General features: G+C 40.6%; 1 pseudogene; it reads left to right on the forward strand.

Annotated features, from left to right (window-relative positions):
- The window catches only part of LOC112080372 (A-type potassium channel modulatory protein DPP6-like), a 142,952-nt pseudogene that overhangs the window by 100,982 nt on the left and 20,691 nt on the right, over positions 1-21,279 (forward strand).

Here is a 21,279-nt window from a genome sequence, read left to right on the forward strand (position 1 = left end):
TGTACTTTGGTGCGAAAAGTGCAAATCAATTCCAGAACAACAGCAAAGGACTTTGTGAAGATGCTGGAGGAAACGGGTACAAAAGTATCTATATCCACAGTAAAAACGAGTCCTATATCGATATAATCTGAAAGGCCGCTCAGCAAGGAAGAAGCCACTGCTCCAAAACCACCATAAAAAAGCCAGACTACGGTTTGCTGCTGCATATGGGGACAAAGATAGTACTTGTTGGAAAAATGCCCTCTGGTTGATGAAACAAAAATAGAACTGTTTGGTCATAATGACCATTGTTATGTTTGGAGGAAAAAGGGGGAGGCTTGCAAGCCGAAGAAGCACGGGGGTGGCAGCATCATGTTGTGAGGGTGCTTTGCTGCAGGGGGGACTGGTGCACTTCACAAAATAGATGGCATCATGAGGTGGGAAAATTATGTGGATATATTGAGCAACATCTCAAGACATCAGTCAGGAAGTTAAAGCTTGGTCACAAATGGGTCTTCCAAATGGACAATGACCCCAAGCATACATATAGTTGTGGCAAAATAGCATAAGGACAACAAAGTCAAGATTTTGAGTGGCCATCACAAAGGCTTGACCTACAATCCTATAGAAATGTTGTGGGCAGAACTGAAAAGCCTGTACGAGCAAGGAGGCCTACAAACCTGACTCAGTTACACCAGCTCTGTCAGGAGGAATGGGCCATAATTCACCCAACTTTATTGTGAAGCTTGTTGAAGGTAGGAAACGTTTGACCCAAGTTAAACAATTTAAAGGCAATGCTACCAAATACTAATTGAGTGTATGTAAACTTCTGACCCACTGGGAATGTGATGAAAGAAATGAAAGCTGAAATAAATAATTCTCTCTACTATTATTCTGAAATTTCACATTCTTAAAATAAAGTGGTGATCCTAACTACCTAAGACAGGGAATTCTTACTAGGACTAAATGTCAGGAATTGTGAAAAACTGAGTTTAAATGTATTTGGCTAAGGTGTATGTAAACTTCCGACTTCAACTGTATATTTTGTCATGTCCTCACAATGTTAACACAACCCAATTAAACATTCTGGGAACCTTGTAAAGAAAAGACAAAGTGTGTTCTGGGAACGTTCTTGCAACATCAGGTGAATGTTTTTGGCACCTAAAAGAAACATTGTAGAATCATCCCGACAACTGGACAGTTTATATGTTTTGGGAACATATATTTTGTGATGTTCCACCAGACTGTTTCCACACTGTAATGAAACATTCTGGGAACCTTTATAGTGTACAATTTTTTCAAACTAACTTTTGGGGAAAGTTTCTGTGGTGGTGTTACAGATGCTTGTGCATAACTTTAGTGAATGTTAGAGCCTTCCAATGATATTTCATCTGAAACATTTTTGTTAAATAAATATATTTGATCAAAAATGTTCTCCGAATGTTTTTGGGATGTTATCATCCTAATATTAGATAAAAAAGCCTAACTTGAACTTATTGTTCTGGGAATATTCCTGGTTTGCTGGGTTGTATTGTCACACTGTTGGCCTGCTTTTTGTTCATATTTGTACTTAGTATTAAGTTAAGGAAACTTTTCTAGTGCTAAATTTAGCTTTGGATGATTGATTTTACACATTAAGAAGCAACCTAGATAGCTCACGGAAGATTCCATGTATTTTGTGAACAGTTGAATGCACACACCCTGAAACACATACACACACAGACACCATGCCAGAGTCTGTGTTTTATCTCCACAGGGAGACATGGAGTCTGAATCCTCCTGAGGTACGGAACGCCCCGCTGCAGTATGCTGGATGGGGACCTAAGAGCCAACAGCTGGTAAGAGACCCCACACACATGTCTACACTCTCACTGTCTCACTGGGGAAAAAAACACACGTGCACACAAACGCGCGCACAACACACACCTCAATTACTGATATGCCTCAGCCTTGAACTTGAAACAAATGTTGTTCAGCATTTTGAAGGTCTGCCAAAGGGAGAGAGTTGACAGGAGATAAGCGCCTCTATGCTTTCCTTTTCACCACAGCACCACGTTGGAGAGGAATGTCAAAACGCTGTTACTATGGTTAAAACAACAACATTGTTGTTTTTATGTGAAAGGAGAGAGGTCTTCTAAAAAGAGCAGTGTCTCTCACAGCTACAATATCTTTGTTGTTTTCCTAATAATATCCTCATTCACCTCATACACACAGCACTTTAGACAGGAGTATATACAGACACCAGTATGGGCTGTATTCCCTTGTGTTTCTCACTGACTTACCTTTTATTGCAAATCTGTAGGTTTTTTAATTACTCTTATCATTAATTTGTCTACATTAGGCTACAGACACATTTAGAGGAGAAAAATATTAAATTTGAAGCTACTACAATATGAGATTTCATCGTCTGCAGTGAGAAAGCGGCTACATTTGCATATGGTAATATAGACCTGATTGGTTTATTTTTGTTTTGATGTTTATCTGCGTGTTTGGTTAATGAAGAGCCAGAGCTGTATGGGTGAACTGTCTGAGCCGATGTGTTTACTCTCACCTGATAATACCAGATAGTTATTCTTCTCCCATTTCTGGACGTAATGATTTTGCATATTAAAACCTGTCCAATTGCCAGATTTGTCCATTATATGACATTACATATATAAAATGTGTTTGGATCCAGCGGTGCTGATTCCTCTGTCATGTAGAGTAATTGCCCATGGCTTAATGATCACAGCAGGATGATTCTCTGTCCCCTGATTCCGCCCTAAGACAGGGAATTCTTACTAGGACTAAATGTCAGGAATTGTGAAAAACTGAGTTTAAATGTATTTGGCTAAGGTGTATGTAAACTTCCGACTTCAACTGTATATTTTGTCATGTCCTCACAATGTTAACACAACCCAATMAAACATTCTGGGAACCTTGTAAAGAACAGACAAAGTGTGTTCTGGGAACGTTCTTGCAACATCAGGTGAATGTTTTTTGCACCCTAAAAGAAACATTGTAGAATCATCCGCACAACTGGACAGTTTTAATGTTTTGGGAACATATATTTTGTGATGTTCCCACCAGACTGTTTCCACACTGTAATGAAACATTCTGGGAACCTTTATAGAACATCAGTCAATTTTTTCAAACTAACTTTTGGGGAAAGTTTCTGTGGTGGGTGTTACAGATGCTGTGCATAACATCTTAGTGAATGTTAGAGCCTTCCAATGATATTTCATCTGAAACATTTTTGTTAAATAAATATATTTGATCAAAAATGTTCTCCGAATGTTTTTGGGATGTTATCATCCTAATATTAGATAAAAAAGCCTAACTTGAACTTAATTGTTCTGGGAATATTCCTGGTTTGCTGGGTTGTATTGTCACACTGTCTGGCCTGCTTTTTGTTCCATATTTGTACTTAGTATTAAAGTTAAGGAAACTTTTCTAGTGCTAAATTTAGCTTTGGATGATTGATTTTACCATTWCAGAAGCAACCTAGATAGCTCACTGGAAGATTCCATGTATTTTTGTGCACAGTCTGAAGCACACACCCTGAAACACATACACACACAGACACCATGACAGAGTCTGTGTTTTATCTCCACAGGGAGACATGGAGTCTGAATCCTCCTGAGGTACGGAACGCCCCGCTGCAGTATGCTGGATGGGGACCTAAGAGCCAACAGCTGGTAAGAGACCCCACACACATGTCTACACTCTCACTGTCTCACTGGGGAAAAAAACACACGTGCACACAAACGCGCGCACACACACACACCTCAATTACTGATATGCCTCAGCCTTGAACTTGAAACAAATGTTGTTCCAGCATTTTGAAGGTCTGCCAAAGGGAGAGAGTTGACAGACACCGTGATAAGCGCCTCTATGCTTTCCTTTTCACCACAGCACCACGTTGGAGAGAATATCAAAACGCTGTTACTATGGTTAAAACAACAACATTGTTGTTTTTATGTGAAAGGAGAGAGGTCTTCTAAAAAGAGCAGTGTCTCTCACAGCTACAATATCTTTGTTGTTTTCCCTAATACACACTTCCTCATTCACCTCATAACACACAGCACTTTAGACAGGAGTAATTACAGAACAACAGTAATGGGCTGTATTCCCTTGTGTTTCTCCACTGACTTACCTTTTATTGCAAATCTGCAGGTTTTTTAATTACTCTTATCATATAATTTGTCTACATTAGGCTACAGACACATTTAGAGGGAGAAAATATTCATATTTGAAGCTACTACAATATGAGATTTCATCGTCTGCCAAGTGAGAAAGCGGCTACATTTGCATATGGTAATATAGAACCTGATTGGTTTATTTTTGTTTTGATGTTTATCTGCGTGTTTGGTTAATGAAGAGCCAGAGCTGTATGGGTGAACTGTCTGAGCCGATGTGTTTACTCTCACCTGATAATACCAGATAGTTATTCTTCTCCCATTTCTGGACGTAATGATTTTGCATATTAAAACCTGTCACAATTGCCAGATTTGTCCATTATATGACATTACATATATAAAATGTGTTTGGATCCAGCGGTGCTGATTCCTCTGTCATGTAGAGTAATTGCCCATGGCTTAATGATCACAGCAGGATGATTCTCTGTCCCCTGATTCCACAGCACAACACACACACACACACACACACACACACACACACACACTAGAGCCTCATGTACAAAGGGTATAGAAAATGAAGAGAGTAAATCAATGTTTGAGAGTTTGTCTGAAGTACACAGCTCAGATATAACCCTCTCCCACCGACACAGGGTGAAGCTGAAGGACAGGAGGGGCGAGTGGATTGACAGTGGATTGGTGGTGGTGCCACGCACCCAACCCCCCCTCCCCCAACAGTAGTCTTCTTAATCCCTACTACTCACTATGGTACCATGGGCACAGTGGGCATACACCAGCAGTCCAACACAGCATCAGCAGCTTAACACAGTAATGCCAACCTTCCCACTGACACCCCTGTCTGAACCAGTTCTCAATCACCCAGAATGTGTGTATGTGTGTGCATGGTTCTGGTTTGTAGGTGGATGTGTGTTGGCATGGATGTGTGTTTGTAGGTGGATGTGTGTGCATGGATGTGTGTTTGTAGGTGGATGTGTGTGCATGGATGTGTGTTTGTAGGTGGATGTGTGTGCATGGATGTGTGTTTGTAGGTTGATGTGTGTGCATGGATGTGTGTTTGTAGGTGGATGTGTGTGCATGGATGTGTGTTTGTAGGTGGATGTGTGTGCATGGATGTGTGTGTGCCCCTTCAGTGATTCAGACGGCTACAGTACCTTCATTCGAAGCAGAGGGGTGTTTTGCTTACTACTCTATTTGGAGATGGAGTGAAATATGACCTCTAATGACATCTGCTTCCTTTTATATCTGCTGTATTCAATGCTTTAAGGCATGTTTGTCACTCAGTCCAGATTGGGTTGATGTGTGTATTTGTGTGAGTGGAAATGTCTCCAGGCTGAAGGATGGATGGATGTTTTTAGTACTGAGTGAATGTCACACTGTGATGAAAATTGCCCAGAAGGAGTGTCAGTCTTTTTTCTTTATCTAGTAATTCATTAAGGGTTATACAGTTGTATTATTATAAGGTAGTAATTATGTTTTATCTACTGTAGTAATTATAAGGCAGCCATCGTGTCAAGCTGAAAAGAATGCATTTGAAAGCCTGGCAAGAGGCAAAAGCAAAATCTCTGAAATGTAATGGTACGATGCTGTATTCACTCCAGCGTCATGTCCCTTTTTTARCCAGATCTTTATCTTTGAGAACAACATCTACTACAGAGCAACGGTGGAGAGCAGYACCATTCGCCTGGTGTCCACAGGGAAGGAGGGAGTCATCTTCAACGGCCTGAGTGACTGGCTGTATGAGGGTAGGAGAACTACAAATACAGCATCACTACTGCATACAGAACTACAAATACTAGCTGGATAGAGAACGCCTGTTAGTTACACCCCAGTATTGCAGCGGTATTGAAACACATGGCATGGAAGGACACTGTTGTAACACAATCACGTCAAACTGAAGCTGGAAAGACAGCAAACTAGCTGCACTRCGTTTCATTTGACCTGTTTTCTATTGATAGTTCTTTGTATATATCCATAAAAATGATGCTGATTCATGATTCGACTGGCTGAGAAGCTGCCTGCCTGTTTGTCTCACCCCTACTCATTCATTACTATGGGACAGCTGGAGATCGAATTTAAATATTGAAATAATGTTGCAAATGTCATAGACAGACAGCAAGGTTTATACAAATCTCCGCCATTGAAAACTTAATGTTAGTCTAAAAGACATGTGAGATAATGTCTAGATGCTTTTTATAGTGGAAATCAAGTTTATAAATTGCCTGGCAGGGCTGATGAGACAGTGGATTGCGCAGTCAGATGGAACACAGTAAATAGGCATTTTAACATCATAACTTGGTGTACTAATTTGAAGCGGTGTCCACATACCATGTAGTGTACGTTGCTGTCTATTGGCCCTATAAAGAAAACTGATATGTAATATTCCTATTACACAATGAATTATATCATTAGGAGGCTATGGGTTTAAAATATAGAAATTAATAAACTTTTAGAGCCAAAATGTTTTATGGGGCCCTGATGAGCTACCATTAATTAGACAGTTAATGGCTAATTCTGCATGATACACTGTATACCAGTCTAGTGAAAAGTTACCAGTTGCACTCTGTCACACACCTACAATAGAGCAACACAGTGGAGGTGTCATAATACCCATAAAACCTAGCGGTCAAACAGGGAAACGATTCCAATTGTTTTTCCACCATTAATTTTTCCCATTTTAGAAACATTTAAAATAAGGGCTGCGTGTCATGTAGGKATACTCTGGCGTGACGTTTTGATAACGATGTAAATCTCTCTCGGACAAGGTGACTTTTATCAATATATTCAGCTCTATTTACTCTCAGATTTTCGAAAATGCTAATTAGCATCAAAGGAGACATCATGCAAAACTACAAATCCCTGCAAGCTCCTGCACYTCATCTCTAGCTGATATCTTTGATAAAAGGTATTGTGTCAATTTAAAARTTGCACAAGACAGTTCATACAATTGTCCATTTAAAGAAATGTAGCCTATGTATTCATTACTAAACTCAGCAAAAAAAGAAATGTCCTCTCACTGTCAAATGCGTTTATTTTCAGCAAACTTAACATGTGTAAATATTTGTATGAACATAACAAGATTCAACAACTGAGACATAAACTGATCAAGTTCCACAGACATATGACTAACAGAAATTGAATAATGTGTCCCCTGAACAAAGGGGGGTTCAAAATCAAAAGTCAGTATCTGGTGTGGCCACCAGCTGCATTAAGTACTGCAGTGCATCTCCTCCTCATGGACTGCACCTGATTTGCCAGTTCTTGCTGTAGATTTACCCCACTCTGTCCACCAAGGCACCTGCAAGTTCGCCGGACATTCTGGGGGGAATGGCCCTAGCCCTCACCCTCCGATCCAACAGGTCCCAGACGTGCTCAATGAGATTGAGATCCGGGCTCTTCGCTGGCCATGGCAGAACAAGCAGTATGGCTCGTGGCATTGTCATGCTGCAGGGTCATGTCAGGATGAGCCTGCAGAAGGGTACTACATGAGGGAGGAGGATGTCTTCCCTGTAATGCACAGCCGGAGATTGCCATGACAACAACAACTCAGTCCAATGATGCTGTGACCCAGACCTCTGACGGTCCCTCCACCTCCAAATCAATCCGCTCAGTACAGGCCTCTGTGTAACGCTCATTCCTTTGACGATAAACGCGAATCCGACCATCACCATCAGTGAGACAAAACCGCGACTCGTCAGTGACTGCACTTTTTGGCCAGTCCTGTCTTGTCCAGCGAGGTGGGTTTGTGCCATAGGCGATTTTTGTTGCCGGTGATGTCTGGTGAGGACCTGTCTTACAAAAGGGCTACAAGCCCCCAGTCCAGCCTCTCTCAGCCTTATGCGGACAGTCTAGCACTGATGGAGGGATTGTGCGTTCCTGGTGTAACTGGTGTTTCAGCGTCAGTAGAAAGTCCTCTTTAGTGTCCTAAGTTTTCATAACTGTGACCTTAATTGCCTACCGTCTGTAAGCTGTTAGTGTCTTAACGACCGTTCCACAGGTGCATGTTCATTAATTGTTTATGGTTCATTGAACAAGCATGGGAAACAGTGTTAAAACCCTTTACAATGAAGATCTTTGAAGTTATTTYGATTATTTATGAATCATCTTTGAAAGACAYGGTCCTGAAAAAGGGACGTTTCTTTTTTTGAAGATTTTACATTTAGCTAACATTAGATAGTTAATCCAGAGATCCTTATTTTGCCTCGATTCTGTAGTCTCATCCAGATCATCATGGCATTTGTAGTTATTTATGATAGCCACATTAGCAGCTAATTAGCYTTTCATTTTTAGGGGGTAAATACAGGCGAATATAATGATAAAAGTCACCTTGTCCTCGAGATATTTACACGGTGAATGGTGAAAAAATTATTGGAACCATTTCCCTGTTTGACCTTTATGTTTTATGGGTATTATGACTCATAATGTGGTACTCTATGGGCCTACATAGTGATAGAGTGACCTTAGGGTATACAAGTGTGTTATAATGATTTTATAATCCTCTCAAAAACTGATTTGGGATCAAGAATGCCCTGTGGTTGAACTGCAGCGACTAGCAGAGAGAGGAGGTACTACCTTCACCTTAAACCTAAGCCTGCTGTTATGAAACTCAGTCAAAACACTATAAAAAAATACACATCCCATCCAGTAATGAAGTTATATAAGGGGTTACATCGAAAGTTTTAAAACCATCAGCCAGCCAACAAAACAAATCAAAATGGGGGAAAATGTTAAAGAAATGTATGAAAAAATGAATACAGAAGATAGATCTATAGAAAGCTTACATATAATATTGAGCAGGAAATATTTAATACCACATTACAAATGGAGGTACAGTAGTGTAGATGACAACCAGCTGCAGATTGCAGCYATGCAGACATMAATTAATGAATACTGCCTAAACACAGAGACAAGCTAGGGGAGCTCTGGGGACAAAGATAGTGAAATGCAACCAGATGTTTGTCTTTAAAAGGAAATCATTTACAAACACAACCCATAGATAGCCTGCTGTCTTGGAGGAGAGGGAAAAACTGATCTTAAAAACGGCAGGTAGCTTAGCAGTTAAGAGCTTTGGGCCAGAAACCAAAAGGTCACTGGTTTGAATCCCTGAGCTGACTAGGTGAAAATGTGTCGATGCACCCTTGAGCAAGGCACTTAACCCTAATTGCTCCTGTAAATCGCACTGGATTAGAGCGTCTCCTAAATTACTAAAATGGAAACAAAATGGTCTCTAATCTTTGTTATGATTGTATTGTTCCTTATCCTTGTTTGAAACATTGTACAGAACAGATGGAGGGGTTTCTTTGTCCTGACGAGTGAGCAAATGTTCTATGCCAGGCAAAATCATGCATCATTACCTCATTGTTATGGATGAATCCAAATAAATGTCACTAATAAACAACTTAAACAAATGCAAATGCTGCTACTTTGCTGTTATTCTGGCTGCACTTTTTGATGTGACTAAGTTAGCCGTAGTTGGCTAGACAGCAAGCAAGGGATAAGAACGTTGCCAGCCAGTATGGCAATGGAACATTTAGAACGAATGACTGGGTCGCGTTCATAGATACAGAACAAAAAGACTAAACGACTGGGTCGCGTCTCTGGCAACCAAACCAATACAACCAARYACCAGTCGGCTTGGGTAGCYACCCTAGATTTGTGRCGGGACTATATCTTGTGGAAGGATGAAATAGTATGAATAAATTAATCAAAATAACGGTTTTAATGAAAATATGTAAATCATTATTTTAATATGTTGGTTACCCATTGTATAAAAGTGATAATGCCCTCGAAGCCGGTGTTTGGAGGATACAGTTGAAAGCGGAAGTTTACATACATTTAGGTTGGAGTCATTAAAACTCGTTTTTCAACCACTCCATAAATGTCTTGTTAACAAACTATAGTTTTGGCAAGTCGGTTAGGACATCTACTTTGTGCATGACACAAGTKATTTTTCCAACAATTGTTTACAGACAGATTATTTCACTTATAATTCACTGTATCACAATTCCAGTGGGTCAGAAGTTMACATACTGTGCTGCCATCCTGTTAGAAGGTAACAGATTATTTTATTACAATGGTTAAAATAGATTTTCATTGTGTTCCATYGTGTTATTCGCCCCCTAGTGGAGCTTTCTGGTACTTAAGACTGTACGCAAACAGGAAGTAGAGAATTCGTTCTACACGCATAGAAGCAGCTAAAAACAACGCTACACGCAGTGTAGTTATTTCTTGTCACGCTTCAGCCACGGAAAATATTTGTTTGTAAGTTTGATTCAAGCATTTAGCTAGTGATGATAATCTTGTTATTGATAGAGTTGCTTACATGTCAATGTTGGTTGGTTGCATTTACTCACACAATTTGCAATGCCTTTTATGTATGCCYTCAGCTGTATTACTTTGCTCGTGCAAAGTGCGAATTGTAAAATATACAATACTGTKGTTTTGCTACTTTTTCTAGTGTAATATGCTTTGTTATTCTACAGAGATGGTTGTACATTATTAGAGTAATTAAAGGAGTTAGCCAATTAGCTAAATGGTTTGGCATCATGCCAGATGCATGGTACCTTAGCACATGCTTTGTATTCATGCAACTTCAAATGTACAGCTACAGTATGTCGGTGTGAATTGAATACTAAAGTATATTATTTTCTGTATTTTGCAGTTTCACAACATAAACMTTTTCAATATATTCATTCAAGAAAAGTCACGCCTTGGGAGTTTTATTGAAGACTTAGTTAGCTATCTGTCTAGTTTTGCATGGGAACGCAACTCAAGGGCAGAATACATACACTAAGTTGACTGTGCCTTTAAACAGCCTGGAAAATTACAGAAAATTATGTCATGGCTTTAGAAGCTTCTGATAGGCTAATTGACCATAATATTGAGTTCAATTGGAGAGTGTACCTGTGGATGTATTTCAAGGCCCACATTCAAACTCAGTACCTCTTTGCTTGACATCATTGGAAAATCAAAAGAAAATCAACCAAGACCTCAGAAATAAAATTGTTCATCCTTGGGAGAAATTTTCCAAATGCCTGAAGAGCACCACGTTCATCTGTACAAACAATAGTACGCAAGTATAAACACCATAAGACAATGCAGCCGTCAATAACGCTCAGGAAGATGGACGAACTTTGGTGTGAAAAGTGCAAAAAACCATTCCGAAACAACAGCAAAGGACCTTGTGAAGATGCTGGAGGAAACAGGTACAAGTTTCTATATCCACAGTAAAACGAGTCCTACATCGACATAACCTGAAGGGCCGCTCGCAAGGAAGAAGCCACTGCTCCAAAACCACCATTAAAAAAGCCAGACTATGGTTTTCAACTGCACATGGGGACAAAGATTGTACTTTTTGGAGAAATGTCCTCTGGTCTGATGAAACAAAATAGAACTGTTGGTCATAATGACCTTCGTTATGTTTGGAGGAGAAAGGGGGAGGCTTGCAAGCCGAAGAACACCCATCCCAACCGTGAAACACGGGGTTGGCAGCATCATGTTGTGGGGTGCTTTGCTGCAGGAGGGACTGGTGCACTTCAAAATAGATGGCATCATGAGGATGGAAAATTGTGGAAATATGAAGCAACATCTCAAGACATCAGTCAAGAAGTTAAAGCTTGGTTGCAAATTGGTTTCCAAAATGGACAATGACCCCAAGCATACTTCAAAATGTGTGGAAAATGCTTAAGGACAACAAAGTCAAGGTATTGGAGTGGTCTTCACAAAGCCCTGACCTCAATCCCATAGACATTTTATGGGCCAGAACTGAAAAGCTTGTGCGAGCAAAGAGGCCTACAAAACCTGGAGGCCTACAAACCTGACTCAGTTACACCAGCTTTTCAGGAGAATGGGCCAAAATTCACCCAATTTATTTGTGGGAAGCTTGTGGAAGGCTACCCAAAACGTTTGACCCAAGTTAAACAATTTTAAAGCAATGCTACCAAATACTAATTTGAGCGTATGTAAACTTCTGACCCACTGGGAATGTGATGAAAGAAATGAAAGCTTGAAATAAATCATTCTCTCTACTATTATTCTGACATTTCACATCTTAAAATAAAGTGGTGATCCTAACTGACCTAAAACAGGAATTTGTACTGGATTAATGTTAGAATTTGAAAAAAGTTTAAATGTATTTGACTAAGGTGTATGTCAGTCCTTGGTTGTAACTCAATAGTGAGTTAGACGTCGACCGATTATGATTTTTCAACGCCGATACCGATTATTGGAGGACAAAAAAAGCAGATACCGATTTATAAAAAAAAAAAAAAAAATGTTTTATATTACAGTGGGAGGAACAAGTATTTTGATACACGTGCCGATTAGCAGTTTTCCTACTTCCAAAGCATGTAGAGTCTGTTAATTTTTATCATTGGTACACTTTACACTGTGAGAGTCGGAATATAAAACAAAATTCCAGAAAATCACATTGTATGATTTTAAGTAATTCATTTGCATTTATGCATTGACATAAGTATTTGATCACCTACCACACCAGTAAGAATTCCAGCTCTCACAGAACCTGTTAGTTTTTCTTTAAGAAGCCCTCCTCTTCTCCACTCATTACCTGTATTAACTGCACCTGTTTGAACTCGTTACCTTGTATAATAAGACACCTCTCCACACACTCAATCAAACAGACTCCAACCTCTCCACAATGGCCAAGACCAGATAGCTGTGTTAAGGACAATCAGGGATAAATTGTAGACCTGCCACAAGGCTGGGATGGGCTGCAGGACAAAGGCAAGCAGCTTGGTGGAGAAGGAACAACTGTTGCGCAATTATTTAGAAAATGAAGAAGTTCAAGATGACGGTCAATCACCCTCGGGTCTGTGGGCTCCATTAAAGATCTCACCCTCGTGGGGGGCATCATATGATCATGAGGAAGGTGAGGGATCAGCCAGAACTACACGGCAGGACCTGGTCAATAACCTGAGGAGCTGGGACCACAGTCTCAAAGAAAACCCTTAGAATACACTACGCCATCATGGATTAAATCCTGCAGCGCACAGCAAGGTCTCCTTGCTCAAGCCAGCACATGGTCCAGGCCCGTCTGAAGTTTTGCCAATGACCATCTGGATTGATCCAGAGGAGGAATGGAGAAGGTCATTGTGGTCTGATGAGACAAAAATAGAGCTTTTTGGTCTAAACTCCACTCGCCGTGTTTGGAGGAAGAAGAAGATGAGTACAACCCCAAGAACACCATCCCAACCGTGAAGCATGGAGGTGGAAACATCATTCTTTTGGGGATGCTTTTCTGCAAAGGGGACAGGACGACTGCACCGTATTGGAGGGGAGGATGGATAGGGCCATGTATCGCGATTCTTGGCCAACAAACCTCCTCTCCCTCAATAAGAGCATTGAAGATGGGTGTGGCTGGGTCTTCCAGCATGACAACGACCCCGAAACACACAGCCAGGGCAACTAAGGATGTGGCTCCTTAAGAAGCATCTCAAGGTCCTGGAGTGGCCTAGCCATTCTCCAGACCTGAACCCAATAGAAATCTTTGGAGGGAGCTGAAAATCTGTATTGCGCCGCGACAGCCCCGAAACCTGAAGATCTGGAGAAAGGTCTGCATGAGGAGTGGGCCAAATCCCTGCTGGCAGTGGTTGCAAACCTGGTCAAGAACGTACAGGAAACGTATGATCTCTGTAATTGCAAACAAAAGTTTCTGTAGCAAATATTTAGTTCTGCTTTTCTGATGTATCAAATACTTTGTTCAGTGCAATAAATGAAAATTATTACTTAAAAATCATAACAATGGATTTTCTGGATTTTTTGTTTTAGATTCCGTCTCTCACGGTGAATTGTACCTAGTGAAAAAATTACAGACCTCTACATGCTTTGTAGTAGGAAAACCTTCAAAATCGCAGTGTATCAAATACTTGTTTCTCCCCACTGTATATCATACACAACACACATTTTTGTTAAATAATGACAATTTGCAACAATACTGAATGAACAATGAACACTTATTTTAACTTAATATAATACAGAAATACACACACACACAGCTCTGAAGTGACAATGATACTGAAGAGTCTGCTTAGGAGACAAATACTCTCAACTGTTTGAATAAAAATAGAGTAAGTTACCTGTGATGAATGTTGAAAACAAAAACTGTTATTTCTATATGCAGGAAGTCCTATTTATAATGGGCATGTAAGAATTGACGACCAAAGTGCGAGTCATAATTCCCATGACACCTAGCAAAATCTGACACCTAGCAAAATCTGAAATCTGCGGTTCCTTCATTTATTCCATAGGATATTTTTAGATTAACTTAAAATAAGGTCTGTGTTTCGTGTAGGCTTACACACCTTGCCAATTTTATAACTGTGTAGATATCCATAGGACAAGGTAACTCTGATCAATATTGGCTAAATATAAGCGAAGATAATGTTTTTGACAAACGTTTTTGTTGTTGACAAACGTTACCTTATCCTAGTGAGATTTACACGGGTATCAAAACGTCGAGGCGGTTTAAGCCTGCACGAACACAGACCTTATTTGAAGTAGATCAAGACATTCTCTATGGAAGACATGAACGGTAAAATAACGAAGGAACCCCTTTCAAGTTCCGCCGCAAGTTATTACAGAATTGTAACGCGTAGGCTATTTCTCTTAACCATATACCTTTGACTAATCCGGAAACTATCACCTCGAAAACAAAACGTTTATTCCGTTCCGTATTTTATCTAACGGGTGGCATCCATGAGTCTAAATATTCCTGTTACATTGCACAACCTTCAATGTTATGTCATAATTACGTAAAATTCTGGCAAATTAGTTCGCAAAAGAGCCAGGCGGCCCAAACTGTTGCATATACCCTGACTCTGCGTGCAATGAACGCAAGAGAAATGACACAATTTCACCTGGTTAATATTGCCTCTTAACCTGGATTTCTTTTAGCTAAATATGCAGGTTTAAAAATATATACTTGTGTATTGATTTTAAGAAAGGCATTGATGTTTATGGTTAAGTACACATTGGAGCAATGACAGTCATTGATTGATTGTTTTTRATAAGATAAGTTTAATGCTAGCTAGCAATTTACCTTAGCTTACTGCATTCGCGTAACAGGCCGGCTCCTCGTGGAGTGCAATGTAATGAGGTGTTAGAGCYTTGGACTAGTTAACTGTAAGGTTGCAAGATTGGGTCCCCCGAGCTGACAAGGTTAAAAATCTGTCGTTCTGCCTCGTTCGTCATTGAAAATAAGAATGTGTTCTTAACTGACTTGCCTAGTTAAATAAAGATTAAATAAAGGTGTAATTTAAAATATTAAAAAATCAAAAAAAATACCGATTTCTGATTGTTATGAAAACTTGAAATCGGCCATTCCGATTAATCGGTCGACCTCTAGTAGTGAGTGTTGCAAACTGCCTCTGGAAACAATGTCAGCACAATAACTGTTTGTCGGGAGCTTCATGAAATGGCTTTCCATGGCCTAAGATCACCATGCACAATGCCAAGCGTCGGTTGGAGTGGTTTAAAGCTGGCCGCCAGTGGACTCTGGAGCAGCAGAAACAGTGATGAATCACATTTCACCATCTGGCAGTCTGACGGACTGCCCCAATGCATAGGGCCAACTGTAAAGTTTGGTGCAGGAGGAATAATGGTCTGGTTCATGGTTTGGGCTAGGCCCCTTAGTTCCAGTGAAGGGACATCTTAACACTACAGCATACAATGACATTCTAGACGATTCTGTGCTTCCAGCTTTGTGGCAACAGTTTGGGGAAGGCCCTTTCCTGTTTCAGCATGACAATGCAACCGTGCACAAAGCGAGGTCCATACAGAAATGGTTTGTCGATCGGTGTGGAAGACTTGACTGGCCTGCACAGAGCCAACCTCAACCCCATCGAACACCTTTGGGATGAAATGGAATGCCGACTGCGAGCCAGGCCTAATCGCCCAACAGCAGTGTCGAACTGCCTGACCTCACTAATGTTCTTGTTGCTGAATGGAGGCAAGTCCCTGCAGCAATGTTCCAACATCTAGTGGAAAGCCTTCCCAGAAGAGTGGAAGCTGTTATATCAGCAAAGGGGGGACCAACTCCATATTAATGCCCATGATTTTGGAATGAGATGTTCGACGAGCAGGTGTKCACATACTTTTTTATGCATGTAGTGTCGTTGCATAATATTTGTATGCCACTAGTGTTATGCAGTGACTCTTGAACTGCAGAACCTGATTTATCTTTGAATGTTGTACATTTTATAAATTGTGTTCATGCAGGGCTACCTTGACAAAGAGGCATTGGCCTCAATGGGACTCCCTGCTAAAATAAAGGTTAAATAAATAAAGTAAAATAAAATCTCAGAGCAACATCATCAGACTGGTGTGTGTGTGAGTGTGTCCCTCTCCCTGTCTTACCAGAGCAGAATGATTGGTGTGAGTGTGGTGTAGTATAGTAATGAGACAGGTTTATCTTCCAACCATGCAGGACAGGAGTGATTGTCATGCAGAGCAGAGAGAGTGTCAGAGCAGAGAGAGAGTGTCAGAGCAGAGAGAGAGAGAGAGTGCCAGAGCAGAGAGAGAGAGAGAGTGTCAGAGCAGAGAGAGAGAGAGTGTCAGAGCAGAGAGAGAGTGTCAGAGCAGAGAGAGAGTGTCAGAGCAGAGAGAGTGTCACACAAAACTGACAGCGCAGGAGCAACACTTCCTTTGATGGGCATTAGGCTACTGTGCATAGTAAGCATAATACCGTATTTTCACATTCAGTATATACAGTGCCTACACACACAATGACAGGTATTCATATAATACTTTAGCTTTTATAATAAACTAATGTCTTTACAGTTTACTTATTCGTTTCTAGGGCACAAAATGTGCTTCAAAAGTAGCTAGAATTCATATAGGCCCAATATAGGCTGTATTTCAATTAAATAAATTGTATTTTTTGGTGCTCCACATTTTCAAAGTGGAAGAAAACATATAGACATTTTTCTAGTAGACCATCTGTCTCTCCCTGAGGGCTGTGGAGATCTGGGTTATGGTCCTCATGCTGTCACCACTGATATAATACAGTAAGTAACCAGACCCACTGAACTCAGAACTCCTTCACCCAAGCTCTGAAATGCCAGGCCAGTMTCAGCAATATTTCCTCCCATTGATTATCAGTGGGTCAGCAGAGAGCACAGCTCTTTCAGATCACCTATACCCTGCTTCCTCATACAGATGGTATTTTGCTATGCATCAATAGATTATGTTGGATGTATGCTGTCATACTGTACTGAATATTGTGTTGAACAATGTCCTTGAGAGCATTCAATCAGTTATTTAATTATCCATATCTCATCCCTAGAGAGGGGAACGACGAGTGAACATGTTTGTCAAATCATCGTACACCGCTCTCCCACACAATCTCTGTATGCTGGTCTTCATCGTCCTTCATAGAACATCCTCATCCTCTGTCAACTGAAGTTGAGTCATATTGTGTTTGTCTCAGGGAAAGGCTGCTGTTTGTACCATTCCGTTGATAGGAAGCTTTCCTGGAAGGCCTATGCTTCCACCTGGTGGGCTTTTGTGGAWTATATTTGACTGAGCATATAACTCCATTCATTTAATTACTTATCTTGTCCTTTTCTTTACCTCTGTTTTCAAATGACCTTTTGACATGCACTCTCCACACCTGATGGATGATAAAGAAATAAATTGACCCAGAACATAATCTGATATTCTACCTCCCTCTGTATCTCTGTCCGTAAGCCTGCAACATATTTCATCAATAGCTATGAGTAATGGACCTCTACTCCAGTGACAGTACAGTAAATGGGTGCCATAAATCAGAGACAGGCATCCATCGGCATCTGCTCCATCGGCATCTGTTTACTGTGTTGTGTGGTGGAAATATCCTTTATCAGCACACACAGCTWATGAAGTGACTTTGGGATATGATGACATACAGTTGAAGACGGAAATGTACATACACATTAGCCAAATACATTTAAACTCAGTTTTTCACAATTCCTGATATTTAATCCTAGTAAAAATTCCCTGTCTTAGGTCAGTTAGGATCACCACTTTATTTTAAGAATTTGAAATGTCAGAATAATAGTAGAGAGAATTATTTATTTCAGCTTTTATTTCTTTCATCACATTTCCAGTGGGTCAGAAGTTTACATACACTCAATTAGTATTTGGTAACATTGCCTTTAAATTGTTTAACTTGGGTCAAACGTTTTGGGTAGCCTTCCACAAGCTTCCCACAATAGGTTGGGTGAATTTTGACCATTCTCCTGACAGAGCTGGTGTAACTGAGTCAGGTTTGTAGGCCTCCTTGCTCGCACACGCTTTTTCAGTTCTGCCACAAATGTTCTATAGGATTGAGGTCAGGGCTTTGTGATGGACTCCAATACCTTGACTTTATTGTCCTTAAGCCATTTTGCTACAACTTTGGAAGTATGCTTGGGTCATTGTCCATTTGGAAGACCCATTTGTTACCAAGCTTTAACTTCCTGACTGATGTCTTGAGATGTTGCTTAATATTTCCACTACATTTCCTTCCACATGATGTCATCTATTTTATGAAGTGCACCAGTCCCTCCTGCTGCAAAGCACCCCCACAACATGATGCTGCCACCCCTGTGCTTCACGTTGAAATGGTGTTCTTCAGCTTGCAAGATAATCCGTCTGTAAACAATTGTTGGAAAAATGACTTGTGTCATGCACAAAGTAGATGTCCTAACCGACTTGCAGAATATAGTTTGATAACAAGAATTTGTGGAGTGGTTGAAGATGAGTTTAATGACTCCAACCTAAGTGTATGTAAACTTCCGACTTCAACTGTATACACTGAACAAAAATTATAATGCAACATGTAAGGTTGTTCCCATGTTTCATGAGGTGAAATAAAAAGATCCCAGAAATGTTCCATACACACAAAAACATATTTATCTAAACTGTCCTCACCAGGGTCTTGACCTGACTGCAGTTTGACGTCGTAACCGAATTCAGTGGGAAAATGCTCACCTTTGATGGCCACTGTCACGCTGGGGAAGTGTGCTCTTCACCGATGAGTCCGGTTTCAACTGTACCGGGAGATGGCGTTGTGTGGGCAAGTGGTTTGCTGATGTGAACAGAGTGCACCGTGGTGGTGTGGTTATGGTATGGGCAGGCATAAGCTACGGACAACAAACACAATTGCATTTTAGGGGGGGACCAACGATGGCAATCTGAATGCACAGAGATACAGTGATGAGAACCTGAGGCCCAATGCACGGCCCCATGTCGCAAGGATCTGTACACAATTCCTGGAATCAGAAAATGTCCAAGTTCTTCCATGGTCTGCATACTCAACAGACATGTCACCCATTCAGCACGTTTGGGATGCTCTGGGTTGACGTGTACGACAGCGTGTTCCAGTTCCCGCCAATATCCAGCAACTTTGCACAGCCATTGAAGAGGAGTGGGACGACATTCCACAGGCCARAATCAACAGCCTGATCAACTCTATGTTAGGAMATGTGTCGCGCTGCATGAMGTGAATGGTGGTCACACCAGATACTGACCGGTTTTCTGATCCACACCCCTACCTTTTTCACAGGTATCTGTGACCAACGGATGCAAAATTTGTATTCCCAGTCATGTGAAATCCATAGATTATGGCCTAATGAATCCATTTCAATTGACTGATTTCRTTATATGAACTGTAACTAAAATCTTTGAAATGGTTGCATGTTGCATTTACATTTTGTTCAGTGTACATCGTATCAGTAAACAACAGACTATTAGCTTTATTATTAATCTTATAACTATCTTGTAACCGTATAGCCTTAAAGCCTGCCTTGAAGATGAATGGACGTTGTTTATCACCATATCTTTTATACAGTGTGATACAGTAGTTCATTGTTTATGGGGTTTGTTGTTTCAGAGGAGATCCTTCAGACCCACATAGCCCATTGGTGGTCTCCAGATGGTCTCAGACTGGCCTACGCCACCATCAACGACACCCTGGTGCCCAAGATGGAGGTCCCTATTTTCACTGGCGCCCCGTATCCAATTGGGCTGGAGTACCATTACCCCAAGGTAAATCCCAGAGACAGCCTCTAGTCTATATTCTCTGTCCTCTTTGCCCTACAATGCCCTGACGTGTTTGGGTGAGTGGTATTGAATGAGTACCAATTGTTGTTGTGCAGATCGTCTCTGGTTCAAACCCAGGTCGGAACAGAAAAGGGATCAACTCTTCTACAGAGTTGTGTGGATCTGACAGTTGACTTCACACAGACAAAAAGGATCCATATAGATACCATATATCCCACTGAATTATATGATTTCTGGCGTAACCTGTCTCTTCCCCTGCAGGCTGGGGAGGAGAACCCTGTAGTACACCTGTCTGTGGTGAGTTTGAACGGCCCCCTTCACACGGTGGAGATGAAGAAACCAGACGACCCCAGGATAGGGTGAGTGTCTTACTGACTGAATGACAGTTACACGGTTCAAGATAATCTTTATTATCCCATAGGACAGGGATCATCAACTAGATTCAGCCGCGGGACAATTATTGTCTTTATGGTCAGGAGCCGGAACAAAATTACAAATCATTTGTAGACTYCAAATTGACCGCAAGAAGCACAGAAATAACATTTGACTAAAACATAATCATTTCAAACCTTGCTTACATTTGTATACGATCACATATACAGTATCTCTCTATTGTGCGTGGGAATACTTTGGAACAGATTTCCAAAATTAAAATCACTTGGAGATGATTTCCTGGTGTTTTTACAGTCTTTTATGTCCAACTATATATACACAGTACCAGTCAAAAGTTTGGACACACCTACTCATTCAAGGGTTTTTCTATATTTTTGACTATTTTCGACATCGTAGAATAATAGTGACGACATCAAAACTATGAAATAACACATATGGAATCATGTAGTAACCCAAAAAGTGTTAAACTAATCAAAATATATTTTATATTTGAGATTCTTAAAAGTAGCCACCTTTGCACACTCTTGGCATTCTCTCATCCAGCTTCATGAGGTAGTCACCTGGAATGCATTTCAATTAACAGGTGTACCTTGTTAAAAGATCATTTGTGATTTTCTTCCCTTCTTAATGTGTTTGAGTAAATTAGTTGTGTTGTGACAAGGTAGAAGTGTATACAGAAGATAGCCCTATTTGGTAAAAGACCAAGTCCGTATTATGGCAAGAACAGCTCAAATAA

The sequence above is a fragment of the Salvelinus sp. IW2-2015 genome, unplaced genomic scaffold (genome assembly GCF_002910315.2).
Source record: "Salvelinus sp. IW2-2015 unplaced genomic scaffold, ASM291031v2 Un_scaffold16294, whole genome shotgun sequence".
Classification (NCBI taxonomy): Eukaryota; Metazoa; Chordata; class Actinopteri; order Salmoniformes; family Salmonidae; genus Salvelinus; species Salvelinus sp. IW2-2015.